Genomic DNA, 24,780 nt, shown 5'->3' with positions numbered 1-24,780 from the left:
TTTGGATATGCCTGAACTTCAATTTGATATGTGCATCTGATATACCCTTGGGGTGACCCTCCAGGCAGTGGTTGAACATGTGTATTTCTTAGTAACTGATAGACATCACAGACTCACATCAGTAAGGAAGCAACAGCAAACTTGATTGGACGATATACCTGGAACTCAGTACCCTATGACTGGAGCAAGTCTCTGTCAGTGAAATGAGGATAAGAAGAATCTTGACCTTGTGGAATATGTTGTTAGGAATATATGTGATGAACAACATAGGATACTTCCTACAGGGCTCCACATGTAGTAAGGGCTTTATAAATGCTTGATAAATATTATTGTTGTAATTTATTTCCAAAGTAAGATGCCACTGGAGGAATCTTTGGAACCCAAATTAATAACAAATAGGACTGGATGCAATGGCTCACACCTGTAATCCCAGCACTTTGGAAGGCCAAGGCAGGAGGATCTCTTGAGCCCAGGAATTCAAGACCAGCCTGGGTGACACAGGGAGACCTTATATCTATGAAAAATTAAAAAAAATTAACCAGATGTGGTGTTGCACGCCTATAGTCCCTGCTGCTTGAGAGGCTGAGGTGGGAGGATTGCTTGAGCCCATGAGGTTGAGGCTGCAGTGAGCCATAATTGTGCCACCACACTCCAGACTGGGTGACAGAGTGAGACCCTATCTCAAATAAATAATTAAATAAATAAATAAGTACAAACCAGCAAACGCTAATCCTTTCTAGAGATTGTTGAACTCTGGAGGGCAGATCTGAATGGAGCCAGCAGAGGGACCTATGGAGATCAGCCTGGCCCTGGACAGCACCAGGCAATGGGGTTGCTGGAGAGGTAATGGGATTGAACAGGGTTTAAGCCATGAGGTCTCAAGAATCCGTGAAGACTCAGACTAATTTTTTTTTTTTTTTGCCTGAGGATTAGGTGGTCCTGGGAATTTCAATGAGAGCAGGGTTAATGAAGGAATGCAGGGTAGGAGAGCTGAGGGAAGGCAGCTGAGAGAGCCTGGCTTATGAATGGCTGCATCAGTGTGGCTCACCTGCTTTCCCTTGTATCTACCTAGCAGATGACCCTACCCCAGGCCTCCAGGGCCAAGGTCATTTCCACATAGTCATGGGCCCTTGAGGGCCTGGAGCAGTGTAAGGAAGACAGAGTCTTAAGAAATTGCATTAACAGTCATGGTGCTTGGCAAGTGTCGTCATCCTATGCCAAGCCTGATCTGAAGGGGTGCATGCCCATAGGTAGCTGCTGCCCAAGATTACAGCAGCTTCTTCAATCCCAGATCCATGCTCTCCTATATTCATTTTTCCAGGGGTTCCTGTCCTTTGACAGTGATGAGATGCAGAATGACTTATTGAGTTATTCTCCTGATAGTTGCCAACTTTTCCAAATGACAATGGGGCAGGGAGCTTGAGAGTGGAAATGAGGCCCTAGGGATAGCGTGCTTAGGAAAACACTCCGAGCCTGATGTAATTCTGGGGGTACAATGGCATTTTCATCATCAAGATTGATGTAAAGGGTGACTAGCAGTGAGTTGGGGGTGACTCGCACTGGGGCTAGGTTTCTGATTCTGCCTAATCCAGACAGAGCAGAAGCACTAGTGGGCTGGTGGAGGGCCTCCAGGGCCTCACTTAACGTCCTGGAAAAACAGCTCCAGATGGTTGGTTCACGTTCTGAGGACAAGCTTGGGTACTACAGGATAGAGAGAGTGGTGGGAGATGCCGTGGCCTGCCCTGCTGATGCCTGTCCTGCCATTCCTGCGTGTGATGTCTCTGGGGCATCTTGCCTTCCCTGCCCAGACCTGTAGTTCAGCTGAGGGCATGTGGAGGCCAAATGGCTTCTTAGAGTGTTACTTTCCTTGAACAGCTCTGCTGGGAGAACTGGAGGAGCTAGCTAGTCACGGTAACTGCAGCAGTCAAAGGATCGTCCCGGTGGAGGTGGGGTGGAAAGGTAGAGAAAGAGAACATATAGCGTTTTCCTTGGAGATGTGTGGGCATGTCATAGAGGAAATACCCAATTCCTGAGCCTTGAGCCCTCCAGGAAACCTTGGAATATTAGGTTAGTCATCCCCAAGGAAGTCTAAGAATTCTGGTCTCACCCATCTCCTTTAATTCCCACAATGATCCTACATGATATTAAGGAACACGGGCCAGTAACCCTCCAAGCAATGGACGTGGTGGTGAAGTTTGACCTCATGATGGAGCGGAGGTTGGTTTGAAACCTAAGAATTTAATTTATTGTTTCAAACTGTTCTCCACTCAGCGTTATTAAAGCATACATAATTGACACATAAAAATTGTATATGTCTACGGTGTACAATGTGATGTTCCGATCTATGTATACATTGTGAAATGATTACAACAAGCTAAATAACATACCCATTCATCGTGTTTCAAAGGAATTAAACTCAAGCACAAAAGAGAGGTGCTGTTGAAGAGTAGGGCTGCTCTATCTAAGTAGTATGTCTGGGGTTGTCCTGGATCAGGGTCCTTTTGTGCTAGTAATAAACCAGCCCTTCTGGGGCTGCTCCACTTTCCCCACATTTTCTTCTGGAGCCTCCCTAAGAATTAGGACATGGCCACTTTCTCTGCATAGGCTTCCTACTTCAACAAGGACAGGGCTTGTGCTGCCCCATGCCACTTCAGTGTCCCTACAGCACAGAGCTGAGTGCACACTGGCTGAGTGAGGAAATCCCCTTGGATTAATCTTGGTTCTAAGCATCATGGCTGTATTTCACACGTATATGAATTACAAATTACAGCATAGTCGAATAAGGATTTTTGTGCTACAACTGGAATCCCAGATTATGCAAATTGGATAGTATAATATTGAAATTCCTAGGACTTTTTATTGGTTTTAAAAAATTATACAAGCTTAGAGTAAGAAATTAAACAGTGCAAAAGAATTCACTGTGAAAAGTAAAATGCTCTGTCTCTGCTGAGAGACAGATATTGCAGCCCAGATACTACTGGGGTCAATAGTTTTCTTTAAGCATACCATTTTGATGGTTTATGGGACTTACAGCTCAAGAAGCTTGACACTAGGGTTGATCTCAGAAAATCGTTGTTGCAGGTATTAGATATGACCGTCTCATAAAGATACACACACAGACACGGCGATTGGAGATATTCATTGGGGCTTATGGGCTGCTTGTCCTTTCTGCTCTGTGCCTAAGTTGGGCTCAGAGTAGCCTGGCATCGGCTGTGGGGAGAATGCTGGCATGGGGTTAGCAGGAGCCCACTTAACATGTCCTAAGCCACCTGGAAGAGTCCTTCAAGGAGACCAGACTCCAGAGGCCCTAAGGAAGGAAGGACTTTTGCCTGTTTTTAGGTGTTCTAGTCCCAGAGTTTAGGGAGGAATGGTTTGGCTTTGGGTCGTGTGCCCCTTTACCGAGTGGGATGGGATGTGCCCATGAGCTGTTGAGCTGGCTCTTGGAGAAGACAGCAAAAGCGGGAATAAGAGGTCAGGAAGCTGTGTGGTTGTAGGAAATCCCAGCAGAGGGCCTGGGGGTCAAAAGTGGTCATGGTAGTGACGGTGGAGGCTGAGGTGGTAGAAAATCAGAGGAGTACAAACCCCATGGGCTGCTGGTGATCTGACCGAGCTCCTATGCTCTCCTGGTTCATTTTAGGCTCTGTAGCAGCAGATGATTGGCTGGTGTGAGAGCAGTGCACCTGCCATATCAGGCAATCCAAGAGAAGTCCAAGCTACGCTGGGAGGAAACCTGAAGGCAGCAGCAGGTAGACTGGCTGAAGACAGACAGGCAGGCAACTTGTCAATCAGATTTGTGTTTTTAAGGACTCTTAACTGGGGAGCCCTCCATGACAGATCAGATGAGAGAGGAATCTGGGTCCGCCCATGTGTCAAGCTACCAGAGGGTCCCATCGGTGCTTGGATCTTCTTTGAAGCTGGGTCTGAGGTTTGCAGGTAGAGGGTGAGCTGGTCAGAGGGGCCTATTGCAGAGCTAACCAACACCTTCCCAGGAATGCAAGCACAAGCACCCCACCGCGGGCAGGCGGGCAGGCACTTCTCCTTTTGCCACCAGGACCTCACAGAGGCTGATCTGGCTCTGTGAGGTGGGAAAATGGGTTGTACTTAGTACATAGAGATAAAAGGCTTAGGAGGCCCCTCCATCCTGTGACCCTGTCCCCAGACCACAGGTGCCGGCAGGTGCTGCTATTTCAAGGCTGGGCCTCAGTGCAAGCTTGTGGTTTCTTGCCCACCTGTGATGTCCTCCCACTAATGAAGGGGCTCTCCATCCTCTGTCTGCCTCTAGCAAGTGGAGGCTCTGGGCCCTGGGCAAGACACAGGGGGAAAATGCCATCTGTTATCCAAATATATTTCAATGGGACAGGAAAGGGATCTTTATGTCATCTGACCCCCTTCCCCATTTACTGGCCTTGTACCCAAAGCTGGACGTGCTGTGGTGATGGGGAGTCAAGAGGGGGAAGATTCAGGGGAGAGCCCTGCCAAGGGGGCCCAAACAACCAGGCTGACCAGAGCAATGCCTGGCCTTGACTCATGGCCCATGTGTTATATCCTGGGTGTGTTGAATCATCTCTGTTTAATCTTATTAAAAAAAACCCTTTCCTGTGACAGAAAGAGCCCTGGGTTTGTTATTTTCAGTTTATGCAAAGTGGATAAGAGGGGTGAGGAGTTCATGTTGATTGTCCAGGAGGAAAAACCGAGGCAGACACCAGAGCTGGGGCTCATTCCCACAGTTGAGGGTGCATCACCCTAGTCTTTAGGCAGAGAGTGCTTCCCATCATGGCCTGGGCCCCAGCTCCCCTCACATGCTCGGTGCTGCTGGGGAGGCTTGGGAAGGGGCGTGGAGGCATACCGTCTGATTTGGGGAGCTTGTGTCCTGTTGAGAGAGAGGACATGCACACACCCGCCTGCACAGCAAGAACTTCCAAACCTGGCTGCTTAATGTACTCCAGGGATATTTCAAGTGAGAAGTGCAGGAATATGGAAGCAGGGACTCAAGCAGGAACCATGGATGTTGGGGCATCCATGAAGGGGTAGCCCTGACTAAAGGAAGATTTAAGGAAAAGCACCACTCTTTGTATCCAAAATAAAGCCAGTGCCTGTTGTTTCTTATGTTATTGCTGGAGAAAAGGTCAGGGCTGGGCTCTCGGGCTCCCCACGTGTGAGGTTCTTGGGACTGAAGCCTTTGCCTCCAACAGTCTCTTGGGGTCAGAGGCTGTTTTGTTCTTGTTTCCTCATTTAAGCTGCAGTGGTAACAGGCCGACACACAGGAAATCATAAGTCAGGAGGGCCACTGCCACGCAGGAAGGACCCATCTGAACTGCTGCAAACGGCGAGTTGGAAATCATTTACTTAATCGTGACTTAAATGGCCAGACAGGAAGGCTCGTTTATCCAAGGAAAGATGAAGGCTTATGGGTTCTGTATGTGTGTGTGTGTTGCTAAAATAGAAGTTTCAGCAGTCAAAACATACACAATAAATATTTTATTTGTTTGATTCATTTAGATGTTTCTGGGGCTAGTTTTGAACATTGGGAAATGGAATCATTTGATCATTTGAATTTACCAAAAATGTGGATATTTCTAAAGTAGCAGAAATAAAGGACTTCAGCATTGGAAGGGGCCTCAGTTGCTCCCTCTCTATAGATGGGGAAGGGCATCAAGACAGATGGCGTGACTTGCCCAGAACCACTCAGCCAGGCACAGAGGGAAGCTGGGTCTGACTCACCACCACCCACAGCTGGTCTCTGCATTTTGTAATGCTTTGCTACTGACAAAGTCTTTTGCGTGCCTTATCTCTTTTGATCCACGCATGTTACAGCTGTGGATAACTAGTCCTTGATTCCTCCTCAAAACACCACAAGCATCCTATTGTGTTTAGATGAGCCTGGTCTTTCCCTTCACCCATGTCCAACATGTGAATGTGCTGCACCATGCACATTAAGGCCTCCCTGGACCATTACTAGTGAAGTGAGGCAGACAATAGCAGCTACTGTGGATCACACATCTTCTGTGTGACAAGGACACTGTCAGCCATTTCATATTTATTATTTTATTTTCTCCTTACGACATCACTAAGTACTGGTGATTATTATCCTTCTCTCTTTGCAGGGATATAAACCAGGCTTAGAGGAATTAAGTAACTTGCCCAGGTTCCTGTAAACAGGAAGGACAGCAAGTCCTCACTAAACGTCACCGATAGGTTCTTGGACACTGACTTTAAGTGAAACAACGTGCAGCAGGTCCTCGAATAATGTCATTTTGTTCAATGTTATTCGTTTTCTTATATGTCATTTTGTTTAAAATTGTGGTTTCCAAGAACCTATTGACGACATTAATAGGCTCTTAGACGCCAGTGCTATTTCTAAGTCAGAAGTGCAAGAACGTGAAGTGGAGACTTGATAAGGGACTGTGGGTGTTGGGGCATCATCCATGTATTTAATCCAGTATATTCAAAATGTTACTTACACAGTCAATATAAAAATTGTTAATGAGATATTTTACGTTTTTTATTATGTGCCATGTCTTTGAAATTTGGTATGTGTTTTACACTTTACACTGCAATTCTGACAAGCCAGTTTCAAGTGTTCAACAGCCACATGTGGCAAGTGGTCACCATATAGGGCAGTGCCACTCTATAACAAAAGAAAGGGGAAAATATTTCTGGAAGGATGGTTGTTGGGAGTTGATGCCATAGTTAGCTCTTAAGGAGCTGAGCTTTCAATATTCCTGGCATGGGATATTGAAATATCAGCAAGAAATTAAATGACATAGTAGTCATTATGCCTAAATTATTGTTATTTTTTGATTGAAAAAAGTTGAATATTTCAAATATCAAGGTAGTAGTGAGATATAATAAAGAGAGAGTCAGTTCTAAGTATAGAATTGCTGATTCAGTTAAGCTGTGTTCTCCACCATTTGGGCCACATTGAAGAGACCATGTAGCTGCTTTCAGCCTCAGTTTCCTCCTTTGCAAAATGGGGATTACACTACCTGCCTCACAGAGATGTAAACTTATGTTATCATGATTGCCAGGGCCCACCTGTTTTCTTTTAAACATTGAAATCACTGTGCCTGAAACAGGAATTTCCCTGCCCTTTGTGCAAGCTCCAGAAACAGGAGTCAGCCTGAGTCCCGCAGCTAAGAACGTGGATTCTGGTCATTTTCTCATAGCGAACACACTTCACAGGTCCTTCAAGGGAGTACATTTTCCTATAACTCACCTTAATCTCAGTTGAAGCCTCGTTTCTTATTTTGCATTGTGGCCAAAAACTAAATCTCATTTCTTTCACGTAAACTTCAGCAATTCAATAATAGTACAGTCATTTTATGTTTCAACTGAACCAAGTCAGGGTTCCACTCCTGCCTCCCCTTTCTGCTCTGAGGACATCCATGAAGTGGAGGGGGGTCTATGTAGCCTGGAGCTATTGGTGAGGGGCGATGGGTCCGTGGTAGTCTTGGGGAACTGCGGGGCTGTGTCTGGCTGGTCTGGGGTCTGGTGATTGGCCTTGCTCCTCGCGGTTCACGCTGCAGGACAGCTCGTGTCCTTCTTGTCCTAATGATCAGCTTTTAGGCTCATGGGCCTGTCTCTGCTGAGATATGGGATAGGACAGCCTCTGGATCTTCTTATAAACTCTCCTGGGGCCACAGGGGACTCTGTTTGTGTCTGTGCCTACATAGGATGATTCTGCCCAGACCTTTGCTGCCATTTCTTGCTGTTCTGCTGTTTTTAGTCTCTGGAGGGCTTGCAGTTTCCTTGGGGTCCCTGTGGAAGCAAAGCAAAGTCCTCTCCACCCTCAGATGTCTGAACGTATCTGGGTTTTATCGTCCACCCATCCCAGAGCTCAGTCTAGTGGAGGGGGCAGCCTTCGGGTTCTCTCCTTCCTCCCAGAGCCTCTTCCTTTGCACCAGGGCAGACTCTTCCTATCTGTTGGAAAGGGCTGTCTGGTTCTTGAATATAGAGTTGCAGGTTTGAGGGGTGTAGGCTGAGGTAAGGCAAACTATCACATGGAATAAAAATTACCCTGTGTCAAGGAACAACCAGAGCTGGACAGTTTTTAAATGTGAAAACCAATTTTATTCAGGACTGTGGCGAGAGGTGAAGTGAGACCTCAGTATAGAACTGGGCTCAATTCCGAATGCAGCATGGGCAAATGGGAATGTATAGTCTAGGAGCAGGGTGGGAACCTGTGGATGAAGAATTACTAAAAGGGCATATCAGGGGTGAGGGGGCGTCCTGGCTACACCCACTAACGACTGTTGCTGAAGAAAGGCCTGGTGACATCACTGGGGAATGGTGGGGGATGAAGAATCCAATCAGATGGATATTGAGGATAAGGGGATCTTGATAAACTGGCTTAGGAGGGTTTTTGCTAAAACTGATTTTCATAGGTAAGTCCACAGATAGGGCTTGGAGAAAGTTCAGGGACCTATGGTTTGGTCGAGCAGATGCTTTGTCATCTGTCACACTGGCACTGTCACCTGGCTTTCCTTTAGTCCCCCCCCCCTTTTTTTTTTCTGGAGTAGTTTTGGGAGACCAGAGGAGCAGGGAGTTAGGGAGAGTAGTCAGAAAAGGCCAGAGAAAATAAGGAGGTGTCTGTAGGGAAAATCCTTAAATCCTCTAATTAAATTAAATTAATTTATTTATCTGGGACAAGGTCTCACTCTGTTGCCCAGGCTGAAGTGCAGTGGTGTGATCTCGGCTCACTGCAGCCTCGACCTCAGGGCTCAAGCAGTCTTGCCACCTCAGCCTCCTGAGTAGCTGGGGCTCACAGGTGTGCACTACCATGCCCGGCTAATTTTTGGTTTTTTTTTCTTTGTAGAGATGAGGTTTCGCCATGTTGCCCAGACTTGGTCTCGAACTCCTAAGTGATCCATCCACGTCGACCTCCCAAAGTGCTGAGATTACAGGCATGAGCCACTGTGCCCGGCCTAAATTCTCCAATTTTTAAATGCTTCCCTGCTCCCTGTTCCAGATTTGGGATATTGACTGCTGTTATATCAGCGATTTCTCCCTGTGGAGAGGTAGCCAATAGGAAGCAACAAGAGCGAGGAGTCCTTATATCGAAATAGAGGGTAAGAGAAGAGACAGATGTTATCTTGGCAGTGATTTAAGAACAGCGAGTCTGTAAGCAAAGCAAAGCAAGGCTCCCAGGGGCTGAGAAACAATGGCTTTCTGGGGAAGTGTCTGTGTTCAGAACCTTAAGTTGGAAACATCTCTGAAGATGTTTGCCATGAAGGTTTTCTTCTGAAGTTAAGTCTTTCATCACTAGGTAGGCGTGTTTTGGAGGCTCTATCAAACAGATCCTGTGTTTATTAGAAAGCCGTGGTTCATAAAGCCCCATGCTAATTCTGCAGGTAGCAGGGTGGCCCTGGCCTGACCCGGGGACAGAGTGGCTGTCCTCCCTCCAGGCAGGAAACTCTCTCCTGCCACCTAGTGGCTGCATACCCACATTTCAAGGGAGCTTCTGGGTGGTGAGTTTACCAGACAGAGGTAGAGTTAAGCAAAACAAAACTAAACTGAATAAAGAAATAGAAAGAAAATCAGGTGTTATAAAAACAATTTGGCATTTGTTTGTGTTTCAGCTCCGTGTCGATTTATTGCTTCCACAAATAGTGCCGATATGCACCAGGCACTGTTGTAAAACTGAAAATATGTTTTTGGATGTGCCCAGTCTGTGAGTATTAAACGATGGTTGATTTGAAATTTGCTATGATTCATATTTCTGGGGGTAAGATGCAGGATTTCTTTGGGGGGCCTAGGACGTGGCATTCTAGAATTCTCAAAGAATCAACCCTGGTGGGACCAGGAAGAGCTGAGCTGAGGCCTCTCTGCTCATGTGTACTTACTGGAGATCATGGAGACAGGTGAGCCTGAGTGCACGTCTCACCAAAGCCACAGCAGAGGGGGAGGAGGCGGAAAGAGAGCTCTCTCCATTTCTGAGAAGTTAATGGTAAAAGTGGCATACATACCTACTTTACAATGGAAATTGGAAACCACAGCATCAAGTGTTTCCAATGAAATTTGGCAATTTGGGAGTTTTCTGAGCTGCGTTGGATGTGGTTTTGCAGGCTGTTAGGATGAGCAGGAGATGATGGAGAACATCGTCCTTTTGAGCTTCCTCTTGGACGTGGGTCACTCCCACTCATGGAATTAGAAAGCTTAGACCTAGACTGGAATCTCACCTTCTCAACGTGCTCCCGGGCAAATCACTTAAGATCCATCTTCTCCTCCTCCTGCTCCTTCTCCTCCTTCTGAGTTTTTTTTTTTTCTTTCCAAAATTCAAATGACACGGTACTGGTAGAAGAAAAGGTCCAAGTCTGCTTTTACAGCTCCCCTCATCCCCAAATGTACTCCGACCCCAAGATGACCATGTTATCATTTGATTGGCATCCTTCTAGTTTCAACTCATTTCTTTGCATGTATATGCACGTACATATACACTATTTTATTTTGCCAGGGGTCACGGTTAGCTGCATTAATTTCTTTTAAAATAATCTTTATTTAGTTATAGTTTACATTTAACAACATACTCATTTAAGTGTATAGCTTGATAAGTCTTCACTGTAAACCAAAAATAAAATTCTAAGCCCCCCCACCATCTGAATGGACCCCTTCTCTTGGCCAAGAGCATTCCAAAGTTAACCTGAAAAAACTAGTTCAGGTCATGATGGAAGGGAAGGTTGGACATGCCCCAGTATAGCCTTCTCCCTTTTGGAATTCAGGAAAAGCTGACCAGCATTAACATCAACACAGACCTTATGTCTGATAGGAAACTTTGACAATCTATTCCCTCTGAAGCATGCTACCCGGAGGCTTCATCTGCAAGATAAAACCTTGGTCTCCACAACCGCTTATCATAACCCAGACATTCCTTTCTGTTGATAATAATCTACCTTGTAACCTGGAAGCTCCCTGCTTCAAGTTCCCCCACCTTTCCAGATTGAACCAATGTAAACCTTACATGCATTGATTGATGTATTATGTCTCCCTAAGATGAATAAAAGCAAGCTGTATGTTGACTACCTTCAGCACAGGTTGTCAGGACCTCCTGAGGCTGGGTCACGGATGCATCCTTAACCTTGGCAAAATAAACTGTCTAGATTGACTGAGACCTATCTCAGATACTGTTGGGTTCAAATATATAACTTATGAAACTAATACACAAATCAAGTCATAGAATATTTCCATCACTCCTCATCTACCCCCAAATTTCCTTATGCGTCTTTGCAGTCAACCTCCCACCCCATCCCCAGGCAACTGCAGATCTACTTTTTGTCTCTGCACCTTCAACTGACCCTTTCTGTGATTTCATATGAACGGAATCATGCGCTGAACAGTCTTTTGTGTCTGGCTTCTTTTGCTCAGCATAATGTTTTTGAGGTTTGTCCATGTTTTTGTGTTTGTCAATGGTTAATTTCTCTCCATTGCAGAGTAGTTTTCTATTGTACATGTGTACCACAATTTGTATATCCATTCCATTGCTGATGGACATTTGATTTGTTTCCAGATTTTGGCAATTATGAATAGAGCTACCATGAACACCCAGGTACAAGTCTTTGTGTGGACTTATGTTTTCATTTCTCTTGGAATGGAACTGTCATATCAATAAGTATATGTTTAACTTGGTAAGAAACTGCCAACAAATTATCTGCGATGGTTATGCCATTTTGTTTTTCTACCAGCAATACACGAGCATTTCAGTTGCTCCACAACTTTGCCAAAACTTGTTTTCTTTAATTTGGACATTTAAGTGGTGTACAGAGGCATCTCATTGTGGTTCTAGTTTTCTTTGCCCTGGTGACCAATGGTGTTGAACATCTTTTCATGTGCTTTTTGACCATTTACATATCCTCTTTTGTGAAGTGTCTGTTCAAATATTTTTGCCCAGTTAAAACATTTGGGGGTTTGTCTTATTATTGTGTTGGGAGAGTTCCATATTTATTTATTTATTGAGATGGAGTCTCACTCTGTTGCCCAGGCTAGAGTGCAGTGGCGTGATCTTGGCTCACTGCAACCTCCACCTCCTGGGTTCAAGCAATTCTCCTGCCTTAGCCTCCTGAGTAGCTGGGATTACAGGCATGTGCCACCACACTGGCTAAGTTTTTGTATTTTTAGTAGAGATGGGGTTTCATCATGTTGGCCAGACTGGTCGCAGATTCCTGACCTCAAGCAATCCACCTGCCTCGGCCCTACAAAGTGCTGGGATTACAGGCATGAGCCACTGTGCCTGGCCCATATTTATTTTTTATTCTTTATTTTGTATACAAGTTCTTGGTCAGATACAATAATACCTGGTCAGATGAGATAATGAGTTGGAAAATGCTTTGCAAATGGCGGAGAATAATTTAAATGTTATTTATTCATTAAGGGCAGAGGCCCTTCCTGTTGTGGTCACAGAAGCCGTTTGCTTCTTCTGCCTTTTATAAACCAGCAGAGTCGAGCTACACAGGCTGTCTGTGTTGGCTGCTATTAGTTAATCAGAGAGTTTTTTTTTTCTTGCCTTGTCATTCTAATTTGTGACACATAATTAGCCACAATATGTGTTTTCAGTTGTGACACTGGCCTGGGAAACCAAGGGATGTTTAGAGTGGATTTCCTTGATTTTGCAATAATTGTGTGTTTTTCTGCATCTTCTGTTAAACACAAATTCATGGAAGCAAAACATGGAAGCAAAGTACCCTGGACATCCCCCCTTCTTTATGAAATTGATTTCTCTTAAATGTAATGTTTGCTTGTTCCCTTACTTTAAAAGCAATTTAAGAGTTTATTGAGACAGTGAGCCCTGGAAACATAGATGCATAGAGAGAAAATTCTACCACCCTCAGGTCCCTATTGTCTTCTCTCAAAAAGTGTAGTTTCGGGGCCTTTTAGAAGTTTCTTTTCTGCTCTGATTTGCATGTTTGTGAGTGTTGCTATTTTAAGTATTTGGATTTGGTCTGCAAATCCTATGAGAGATGGCAACAGAGTAGGGATCTCAAAGCCTGCAGGATGTATTAAGTCCAGCAGGACCTTGTATTTACAACAGAGGGTCCTTGAAGACATTCCATACATTATGCTAGGGGAGTGGCCAAGCAAACTTTAATGTGTCCCTATGGTGGGATATTTGGGGTTAATACCTGCCCTTCTCTTAATTTCTTTTTCTTTTCTTTTTTTCTTTTTCTTTTTCTTTCTTTTTTTTTTTTGAAATGTAGTCTTGCTTTGTCACCCAGGCTGGATTGGAGTGCAGTGGTATGATCTCAGCTCACTGCAACCTCCGCCTCCTGGGTTCAGGCAATTCTCCTGCCTCAGCCTCCCAAGTAGCTGGGACTATAGGCACACACCACCATGCCTGGCTAATTTTTTGTATTTTAGTAGAAACAGGGTTTCACCGTGTTGCCCAGGCTGGTCTGAAACTCCTGAGCTCAGGCAATCCACCTGCCTTGGCCTCCCAAAGTGCTAGGATTATAGGCATGAGCTGCTGTGTGCAGCCCTCTTAATTTCTTTATTTGATTTTTATTTTTCACTTCAACAGTCTGATAAAAAATGATAATCTAATTATCTTAGTCCATTTTGTGCTTCTAGAACGGAATACCTGAGACTGGGTAATTTATAATAAACAGAAATTTGTTTGGCTTACAGTTCTGGAGGCTGGAAAGTCCAAGATCAAGGAGCTGCATCTGGTGAGGGCCTTCTTGCTGTGTCATCCCATAGCAGAAGGTGGAAAGGCAGGAAAGCATGCACAAGAGGGCTGGGGGGAGGAGGCAGAGATCATCCTTTTATCAGGAATCTACTCTCATGATAATAGTATTAATTCATTTATGAGGGCAGAACCCTTATGACCTAATCACCTTTTAAAGGTCCCATCTCTCAACTCTGTTGCATTGGGGATCAAGTTTCCAACACATCACATTTTGGGGGACACATTTAAGCCATAACACAAGTGAACTTAATATGACAGCCAATTATTTCTAAGTAAGCACACCTAGCAAATTTTTGTTTGTTTTGCATTTTTATGATTGCAGCCAGTGTTGGACTCTCTACTCCTAATTCCACATTCCTCCCAGGTTTGTTCTGATTCCATTTCTGTCTTGTATTGTTTTCCGCCTACTCTTTTGTCTTGGAGCAGATGGCTTATTCCAGTTTATATGTAATAAAAGATCTTTACCAGCTGCCTTGATTCTACCTACTTAAAACCTCAGGAAGCCATCTGCTTCTCTCTGGGCCCTGCACCTGCCCCAGTGTTCAGGTGTTCCTCATTTTCCTTGGCTCACAGCTTAGTCTCCTAACAGGTCTCACAGCCCTGCCCTTCTCTGCAAGGACCCATCTTCCATATTGTCATGAATGGGAACATTACAAAAGGAAAAACTCAAAGCAATGCTGCCATGCCTAAGGACCCTAACCTCGAGGGACTATGTGACATCTGTGTCCAGAATGCTCTGTGACAGCTCCTCAGCCCCATCTCCAGTCCAACCTGGCACTGAGGCCCAGTTAGATGGAACCACTGTGTGTGCTCAGAACAGGCTGGCTTCTCCCTTGCCCTTGGGTATTTTCTCTGCCTAACAAGCTCTCCTCGATCCCTCCCCTTTGCTGGCTTTCCCTAGATGTGAATGTCACAGTAACAAAGCCATGGTAAATGGGTTCCCCGTCATGTCTCCAGCACCCAGCTTAGCACCTGGTATGTACTAAATGAAGACCCTCTGGATGAAGGAACTGTAAGCCATTTGAGGTCCAGGTGGCTGTCCTGTAAATGATCTTAAGCACTTTCCCCTCCCACAGGTAGGGTCTAGAGATAGTTTTCTGTGGGTCTTTGCCCAGTTGTCAAGAGACCCAGAGGCCACAGAACCTCAGCACAATAGTGGTAACTGTGCCATTCAGCTTTCTGCGTCCTCAGACTCCAGCCTTCTTGCTGGATCTCTTGGATCTTGGAGTTTCTCTCTTCTTTCTCTTTCCTCCCACATGCAGGGAAGCTCAGGCCTGCACACCCGACAGTTGGCAGTGGGAACTGTGTATTACCTGGTTCCTTTTACCTCCCATGAAGCTGACTTTCCCAGCTAAGTCTTTACTCGGTGGGGGCAGGTTATCAGAGGTCCTGGTTATCGAAGTAATATTAAGGCCTTTGTAGAGAATTGGAAAGCATGGAAAAATGGAAGAAAATCATTACCAACTCCGCCTTTCAAAGGCAACCACTCTTCACACATTTCTAGCCTGTCGTCTGACTTCTGTCTGCTAGCCATTTTAACAGGAATCCCCAGATTACAACCATGTCTTTACATTTTAACATTTCTTAGGTAAAAATAGTCTTCACTTAGGTGATCCTCCTAAAGGGAATTATAAAATAATATTTTAAAAGGAAGATTGGAAGATGACAAAAGAATCATTTTTATTCATATTGGAATTGGGCCTTGAGGCAATCTACTGTGTGGAGGTGAGATCACACCTAAGGGATTAAGAAAATGAGGAGGCTGATGCTTGGAAAGAGGCCAGCTGGTGGTAGGTTTTCCAAGTGAAACCAAGGGATGAGTCAGCAGACAAGCAACCAGCAAGTGTCCTCCACACCTGGACGCCTGGGTGGAGGTGAGAGAGTGGAACACTTTGAGAGCTCCCTGGCTAGGAAGAAAAGAGAAAGCTTTTCCCAACAGCCAGTGGAGCAGGAAGGGTTGGCCTGCACAGTGCTATGATGAAATAGCAACCTGTAGAAACTTCTAGATTTCCCACAGTGACTTTCTGCACTGTCACTAGAGTGCAGTGTGGGACTCTTCTGGCCACACGGTCCACTTTGGGTCTCCCTAACCAAGCATGTGGTCTCCCCACCCCTGGGATCTTAGATTGTGTCACCCTCCTACCTGTATTCAATCTATCGGTCAATAGTTATTGAGCACCTACCACATGCTACCCACTGTATGTAGTGCAGGGTGCTCGGCAGAGGATTTGCAGGTTAAATCCTACTACATATCTCTTCTCCCCTCTTGAGTTCCCTATAGAGGAAGATGTACGTAGCTAACTCTATATAACAAAGGGCTAACTTTGTACATGACTGGACAAGCATCCAATAGCATCCCAGTACAGGGCTCCTCTTGTATCTGGGTTGGGTGGGGCCCACGGTAGGGCTCAAGGCTGGAGAAGAGTGTCACGCTACTGTCCTCCCATCCAATACTAGATGGTTGGGTGTGTGAAATAGACTCTGCGTTTACCTGCACAGGCAGCCATGTGGATGACGGTTGGAACTGGGAATGTGTGGTGGATGTTTGGGTCTCCTTCTAGAAGGCTCTGACCAGGCACCTTTATTACTCGGGGGCAGGAGAAAGAAAGAGGGCAAGAGGATGGCTGGGCCTTCTCTCACGAGGGAGAGGTTGGCCAGATCTGTCCTAAGAAGCATGTCCTTCCTCTGAGTGCTGCAATAAGGGAAAGGGAGCCTACTCCGCTGGGGCTCAGGAAGTGAGCATGGACCTGGGCACAGCCACGGGCTATCAGCACACCACCAGCCTGCTCCCTGGCCCAAGGCACCCTGGCACATGTCAACACAGCAGATTAGCAACTTCTCCACCTCTGCAGGGTTGGAAAGCAGGCATGGAGGCATAGAGGAGGCACAGAGAGCGCTGAGGGACAGAAAGAGGATAGCCTTCCTTGGAGAAGAGACATTTAAGCTGGGCCCTGAAGGATGAGACTGCAGAAGGGCGGTGCTGAGGTCTCAGTGTAGGCCTGTCTGGTTGGAAGCTAGGTCTTAGCCATTTGGTGGGGGTTTAGGGACTGGGATTCAGCCTCTAGGGGAGGACACTAAGAGTAAGCATGTAGGTTAGGATTCTAGTCCAGCAAATCAGGACCATAGAACAGGAGTCACAGTGGGAGAGCTGTAAGTTCTTAGGAAACCACAACAGACATACTTACACAGACAAGGAAACACAGTTGGACTACCAGCACTTCATTCATCAAACATCATTGAGCATCTAATGTGTATCAGGTTATGTCACAGCCACTGGGGTGACAAGATAGACAAGGCTCCTGTTCACATGCAGCTTATGTTCTTGTGGTGGAGACAGGCAACAGACCAGTCACAAAAAATAAGTTAGGGAAATACTGGGATGGTAACTCGCTCTGTGAAGAAACTGTTACGTGATTGGGGGAGGGTGGCAGGTATGGAACCTGGAGAGGTGGGGCAGGGAAAGTCTCTGAGGGGTGCTGATGAGAAGCAGCTAGGCATGAGAAGATCTGGGGAGGAGCCGGGCAGAGACCGTAGCATGTGCAAAGTCCCTGAGCTATCAGTGGAATCTAAGAAGGAACCTGGGGAAGCCCTTGAGTGTGGCAGGGTGAGTGCAAAACTGAGAGTGGAGGGCATGAGGTCAGAGGTGTAGATGGGGCCTTATCAGTCAGGGTGAGGAATTTTAACTAAGATGGGGGCCATTGAATGGTTTAGGCTGGGGAATGACAAGATCTAATTGACACTGTAGAAGGGCCATTTTATTCTGGGCAGGGTTGAGGCAGGGGACTCTGTTAGGTCCACAGGAGAAGGGATGGTGGCTTGGAGCTGGGTGGTAGCAGAGGGCAAGGAGGGAAGTGAACAGATTTGGAATATTCTTGGGGGTGGGGCAAACAGGACTGGTTAATGGCTCCCGAGAAGGAAGACTAGAAAGGAAGCAGGTTTGGGCAGGAGAAAGGCAAAAGTTTGGCTTTGGCCATTTGAGGAAGAGATGCTAAGTGACAGTGTCAACTCGGCAGTTAGGTAAGTCTCAATTCCATGGGAGAGGTAAGGACTAAAGAGGCAAATGTAGAAGGCATTAGTTAATAGGCGGTTTGAAGCCATAGGACTGGATGAGATGCCCTGAGTATGCCAGTGCCTGGGCCTCAGCTGAGGGCAGTTAAGACCACTCCCAAATCCTACCGGCTGGTGGGGAGTGGAGAGGGCAGGGCAGTGTTCAGCTTACAGGCTGTCAGTCTTTCATAACCATGTGTGGGTGTAGCTGGCTCGGGCTGAGACTGGCACTGCCCCCATGTCTTCTGCATTCCTCCCTGCTTATCTCCACTCAACATGGTTCCTGGAAGGCCCCATTTTCTTCATACCCCACCAACTGGCCACACCAGTTGGGCTGCAAAGGCCAGAGCATAAGTCTAAATGGTCTTTGTTTACACATGGCCTCCTTGGTTACCATGTCTTGGTGTCTGCCCTCTGTCTTGGCTGGTTGATGGAGTAAAAACCCATATTTACATTACATGGCATCCTCTTCAGTTCCTTTAGGACCCTTCATCTCAAGAATTGCAAGAGATTTTAATAGTCATTCAATCTTCATTTTGAAGATGAAAAATTGAGGACCAGAGAAGAGAAGCGACTTGGCCAAGGTTTCAAAGAAAAGTCAGTAGGAATTGTGAATTCCTGGAGGCCAGGGGCCATTAGTGCTGTTCTTGATCAGTATATGGAGATGTGAGTTTCAACAGTAACAGGGACATTTTAAAATTAAAATGATTTAACCTTTAGAAAATGTCCTATTTTGTAATAATGATGGATTCACAGGAAGGTACAAAGAAATGTCCAGAGAGTTCCTGAGCCCCCTTCAGCCAGCTTCTTCCAATGTTAACATCTTGCATTATTATAGTACACCATCAAAACTGGGAAATTGATACTGGTACTGTCCAGATAGCTTACTCAGATTTTGCCAGTTATACTTCCACTCATGTGTGTGTGTGTGTGTGTGTGTGTGTGTAGTTCTATGCAATTTTATGTGTGTAGCTTCATGTAACCACCACAATCACAATACTTAACTATGCCCTCATCACAAGACTCTCTCTTGCTATGCTTTACAGCTGTATCCTCTTCATCTCCAAACCCTAAGCCCACCTCACCGCCTCCACCATCTCTAATCCCTGGCAACCACTATTCTGTTCTCCATCTCTGTAATTAATTATGTTAATTAATTTTATACAAATGGAATCATGAAGTATGTGTCCTTTGAGATTGGCTTGTTAATTTTTCACTCAGCACAATTTCCTTGAGTTTAATCCAGCTTGTGTGTAGCAGTAATTCTTTCCTTATTATTGCTGAGTAGTATTCCATGGTATGGATGTATCACAGTGTGTTTAATCCTTTGCCCATTGAAGGACATTTGGATAGTTTCCAGGTTTTGGCTATTATGAATAAAGTGACCATAAAACATTTGTGTACAGATTTTTGTGTGATCATAAATCTTCATTTCTCTGGGATATATGCCCTGTAATGAAATTGCTGGGTTGTGTGGTAGATTGATTTTTAGTTTTAAAAGGAACTGCCAAATAATTTTCCACAGTGGCTATGCCATTTTACATTTCTACCAGCAATGTATGAGTGTTTCTCCACATCTTCACTAACAGTTGGTGTCATCACTATTTTTTCATAAACCATTCTTATATGTGTGTAGCGATACATTATTGTGGTTTTAATATGCATTTTTCTAATGGTTAGTGATGCTGAGCATCTTTTCAAGTGTTTTATTTGCTAATCTATAAGGCCCCTTTGGTAAAATGTTCACTCATTTTCTAATTAGATGTTTTTTTAATGTTGAGTTTTGAGAGTTCTTTAGATATTTTAGATACAAGTCCATTGTCAGATATGTGATTTACAAATATTTTCTCTCAATCTGTAATTTAGTTTTCATCCTCTTAACAGGGTCTTTTGGAGAGCAAATAATTTGATTTTCATAAGGTTCAAATTATTAATTTTTTCTTGTATAGTTCACACTTTTAGTGTTAAGTCTAAAAACTGTGCCTTGTCACAGGTACCAAAGGTTTTCTCCAGTTTTTTTTCTAGAAGTTTAGAGTTTCATGTTTTACATTGGAGTCCATGATCCATTGTTAATTAATTTTTGTATATAGGTAGATGTTTAGGTTTAGGGTTTTTAAAAAAAAATTACATATGTTTAATTGCTCCAGTTCCCTTTCATTGAAAAGGGTATCCTTCCTCCATTGAATTGCCTTTGTCAGAAATTAATTGGACATATTTGTGTGAGTCTATTTCTGGACTCTTTATCATGTTACTTTTAAAAAATGCATCAGTTCCTCCACCAATACCTCATTGTCTTGATTATTGCAGTTATATAGTAAGCCTTAGCATTAGGAAAAGTGTTTTTCCTGCTTTATTCTTTTTCAAAAAATTTTTGGATATTCTAGGGCCTTTACATATAGATTTTAAAATAACTTTGTCTATGTCTAACAGAAAGGCTTATGAAGATTTTGATAAGAATTGCATTATGCCTATACATTAATTTAAAAAGAACTGATGTCTTTATTCAGTTGATTCTTCTAATCTATGAACATAGCATCTCTCTCAAAGCATTTAGTCCTTCTTTAATTTCTGTCATTAATTTTTTAAAATTTTCATCCTAAAGATTCTGTATATGTTTTGTTGAATTTATGCTTAAGCATTTCACTTTCTTGGTAACAATTATAAATGATTTTGTGTTTTTTATTCCACTAGTTCATTTTCAGTGTGTAGAAAAGCAATGAATTTTTGTGTGTTGATCTTTGTTCCTACACCTTGCAACATTATTGAACTCACTTATTAGTTCTAGGAGGTTTTTTCATTTTTCTTGTAGATACCTTGAGATTTTCTATATAGACAGTCATGTTGTCTGTAAACAGGCACAGTTTTATTTCTTCCTTTTCAATGTATATGCCTTTTTTTTTTTTGCCTTATTGCAGTGGCTAGAACTTCTAGCACTATGTCAAATAGCATTGGTGAAAGCAGACATCTTTGTTCCTTGTCTTAGAGGAACATTTGGTCTTTAATCTTGATTTAAAAAATTCCTTGCACTAAGTTACGGTGTTTTGGGGTGAGGTGGGGTGAGGTGGGGATTCCCCCTTATGTTTACAAGCTGGGATTTTTTTTTCCTGTGTCTAATTATTTTCCTCTTTGGCTTGAAAAATCTGATAAAACATTTTAGGACTGTGTATAAAATAGAATTAGCCAAGTGCAATGTCTTTATTCAGAAGAAATTTCATGGACGTTGTGCCTACTCTCTTGGCTTCCTGGCTCCATGGCTTTCCAGATCCCACAGTAAGCTCTGGATAGTAGAGGTTATAGTAAGACTGACTTCTAAATAAATGAAGTGACTTTAACCTTACTGATATGGCTTAAAGAAAAGGAGTGGCCTTTAAGATCCATGAACTTCTCAAACAAAAGTGATAACGTTATCTCCATGCATATATAATACTAAATATAATGCAACTGAGAGAAGTAGGCTGTGGTAAGAAAGGAGACCCAAGTGCCATCTGAAGGCAGCACTTACCACTCTGCTTCATCCTACTGAGGAAACAAAGCATGAGTATTGCCAGATTTTCTTCTGTTTCAAGAAAAGCCAGAAATCCAGGTTTTTGCGTGAAATGTCCTGATTTTAATGTTGGGAACTAATTTATATTTTGAAATAACATTGTGTGGGACAAGTGAACTTGTACGTGGAACTGCTTTCTCCCAGTGGCGACCAGTTTGGACCGTTGATACTCAGCAAGTTCAGCCAAGTGCGCCTTGTCATTGTCAGTCATCAAGGTGATGTGTGATTGGTCAAGCAATTAGTTTTGCTCAGCATCTCATGTGTTTTCAAAGGACCTGAGGGTTCATTTGCCCATGCAGATCTTGTAGTCCTGTTTATTCTATTAATTTATCTTGCAAATCTATAATGTTTTATTTTAAGCAGCGAGAGCCGTGGCAGCCTTTGGTCTGGACCCTTTCTAATGATCATTTAGTGTCAGGCTATGTGGGATTTGATTGTTTTGCGTTGCCTGAAAGCCAACAGTATCACTCCTCCTCTAGGTGTGGCAGAGATGTGAGAGAGGGAGACTGACAGTCTGTGGGTGTGTATGCAGTGTTGGGGGAAGCGAGGCACAGGGGACAATACTGTGGTGTAGAAAACTAGTCTAAGGCAGCATCAGGAAGTTCATGAAGCCAAAATGATTTTCATAACAGCACAAGACATTATTTGTTTTTGCCTCCCTCTCATTTTTTTTTTTTTTGAGACAGAGTCTTGCTCTGTCATCCATGCTCGTGTGCAGTGGCGCAATCTCGGCTCACTGCAACCTCCACCTGCAGGGTTCAAGCAATTCTCATGCCTCAGCCTCCTGAGTAGCTGATTACAGGTCTGCACCACCCCGCCGGCTAGTTTTTGTATTTTTAGTAGAGATGGGGTTTTGTAATGTTGGCCAGGCTGCCCTGTCATTTTTTTTTTACTAGTGTCCGGTGGAGTTTTTTAGGGGCTACATAACATGATACTGTCATTCATCTAATGGCTAATGAAAGGGATATGTATACGTTTTTGTGTTTAAAACAAACTTCTTTGGGGTCCTCAATAATTTTTAAGAGTATAAAGGGGTCCTGAGATCAAAGAGTTTGAGTTCTGCTGGACTGGGACAGTGGTTGTCAACCCAGAGTGTACATTAGAGTCATCTGGGAAGCTTTAAAATAGTACTGATGCCCGACCTTACCGCAAACCAATTAAGCCAGAATCTCTGTGGATGAGAAGTCTTCATTGTCATCATCACCATGACCATCATCATTGTCACCGTGACTATCACCATTATCATCATATCATCTTCATTATCATTGTTAGTATCTCCATCACCATCATCAGCATCACCATTATTATCATCATCATCATCCCCACCATCATCCTCATCGGAACTTCACCTGCATGGAGGACAATCCACTATGCATTAGGTGCTATGCTATTTGCTATACTCCTTACTCTCACAACTGCCCAGAGAGGCTGATATTATCTCACTTTATAACAGGAGGAATCTGGATCGGAAAAGTTAAGGTAAGCTAATTCACAGAGCGAGAAGAGATAGAGCCAGGATTCAAAACCAGTTCTCTGCTACATCAATGTTCCCAGTCCTTGCACTATTGAGAACCTCTTTAGTTATGCTTTCACCCCTCCAACACCACAGTAAATTTTTTCTTTTTTTAAAAAAATTATACTTTAAGTTATAGGGTACATGTGCATAATGTGCAGGTTTGTTACATATGTATACATGTGCCATGTTGGTGTGCTGCACTCATTAACTCGTCATTTACATTAGGTATATCTTCTAATGCTATCCCTCCCCGCTCTCCCCACCCCATGACAGGCCCTGGTGTGTGATGTTCCCCACCCTGTGTCCAAGTGTTCTCATTGTTCAGTTCCCACCTATGAGTGAGAACATGTGGTGTTTGGTTTTCTGTCCTTGTGATAGTTTGCTCAGAATGATGGTTTCCAGCTTCATCCACGTCCCTACAAAGGATACGAACTCATCCTTTTTTATGGCTACATAGTATTCCATGGTGTATATGTGCCACATTTTCTTAATCCAGTCTATCACTGATGGACATTTGGGTTGGTTCCAAGTCTTTGCTATTGTGAATAGTGCCGCAATGAACATTCGTGTGCATGTGTCTTTATAGCAGCATGATTTATAATCCTTTGGGTATATACCAGTAATGGGATGGCTGGGTCAAATGGTATTTCTAGTTCTGGATCCTTGAGGAATTGCCACACGGTACCTACCACAATGGTTGAACTAGTTTACAGCCCCACCAACAGTGTAAAAGCATTCCTATTTCTCCACATCCTCTCCAGCACCTGTTGTTTCGTGACTTTTTAGTGATTGCCATTCTAACTGGCACCACAGTAAATTTTTATAGATTTTATAAGCACATTGTATTTACTGTGCAAGAATTGGTTTATTTTTTAAACCATGTGTTGCAAACATACAATGGTTAATTGTGATATTTGCTCAGTACAAGATCATCAGATCACTACACAGACTTGAGGTAATTCCACCTAAAAGCAAAGAGACCTGATCCCACATTAACTGAGAAGGCTTTACTTATTTATTCCCTATAAACGAGCCAATATGAAGAGAAGGCCTTAATGTGGTTAACTATGTAATTTTTTTCTGACTTTTTGAAATACTGAGAAGAGCTCATGACTCTCCCATCTCCTAATTCTACCTTGGTGGATTTTAGACTGACCACAACTCATGGGTAAATGAGGGAAGAGGAATAAGAAACCTTGCTTTTTTTTCCTCGTTTTTGGCTGACTGCAGTGGCTCACACCTGTAATCTCATCACTTTGGGAGGCCAAGGTGGGAAGATCACTTGAGCTCAGGATTTCAAAACTGGCCTGGGCAACATAGTGAGACCCCATCTCTAAAAAAAAAAAAAAAAAAGGCGACAGGCGGTGCGTGCCTGTAATCCTACCTACTCAAGAAGCCGAGGTGGAAAGATCACTCGAGCATGGGAGGTCAAGGCTGCAGTGAACCTTGATTGCACCACTTCATTCCAGCCTGGGTGACAAAGCAGGACACTGCCTCAAGAAAACAAAAACAAAACCTTACTTTTTTGGCTATTCTTTTCTGGTAAGACTGGTATAGAGATGGGGATGAGGATGGCTATTGTATGAGAGAGCAAACAGGGTCCAAGCAGTGCTCTGAGCTGTCTAAGGACCAGTAGTCAGCTTAACTTCTCAAATTTCCAGGTAAGGAGTTCGGAGTGGTAGAATACCCTGGGTATGCCCAAAGCGTCACCTCGCAAATAGCCTGTCATGAATAATTTGTTTCATTTGTTATGACTGGAAACTGGCTTTGTGTATGCCAGAGAATGGGGGCAGGAAAGAGAGATTGGTGTCTTGAGCTCTCTGTGCCTATAACATACATTGTACTGTATCAAACTATTTTACATGAATGACACAAGTATTCTGAATAAAAAAATAATTGAACATTGTTAAGAACAAGGTGTCATGTAATTTTTCATAAATAAAAAAATTATAGTGGCTTAGACTGAAAGGAACAGAGAATTTAAAAAATTAAAAAGAA

General features: G+C 43.8%; 1 protein-coding gene across 5 annotated transcripts in view; it reads left to right on the top strand.

Annotated features, from left to right (window-relative positions):
- Positions 1-24,780, top strand: part of IL36G (interleukin 36 gamma) — a 192,097-nt gene that overhangs the window by 117,494 nt on the left and 49,823 nt on the right. For 2 of the 5 annotated variants that reach the window (XM_055107399.2, XM_055107401.2), the window contains exons 3-4: positions 8,816-9,068; positions 9,579-9,670. The exons of the other annotated variants lie outside the window; for them this stretch is intronic. The gene's annotated coding sequence lies outside the window, so the exon portion shown is untranslated. The remainder of the gene's footprint in view (positions 1-8,815; positions 9,069-9,578; positions 9,671-24,780) is intronic. 5 annotated transcript variants of the gene reach the window in all.

This window comes from Pan paniscus, chromosome 12 (assembly GCF_029289425.2).
Source record: "Pan paniscus chromosome 12, NHGRI_mPanPan1-v2.0_pri, whole genome shotgun sequence".
Taxonomy (NCBI): domain Eukaryota; kingdom Metazoa; phylum Chordata; class Mammalia; order Primates; family Hominidae; genus Pan; species Pan paniscus.
The sequence above is the reverse complement of the archived record's forward strand: the minus strand, read 5'-3'. Positions and strand labels throughout refer to the sequence as shown.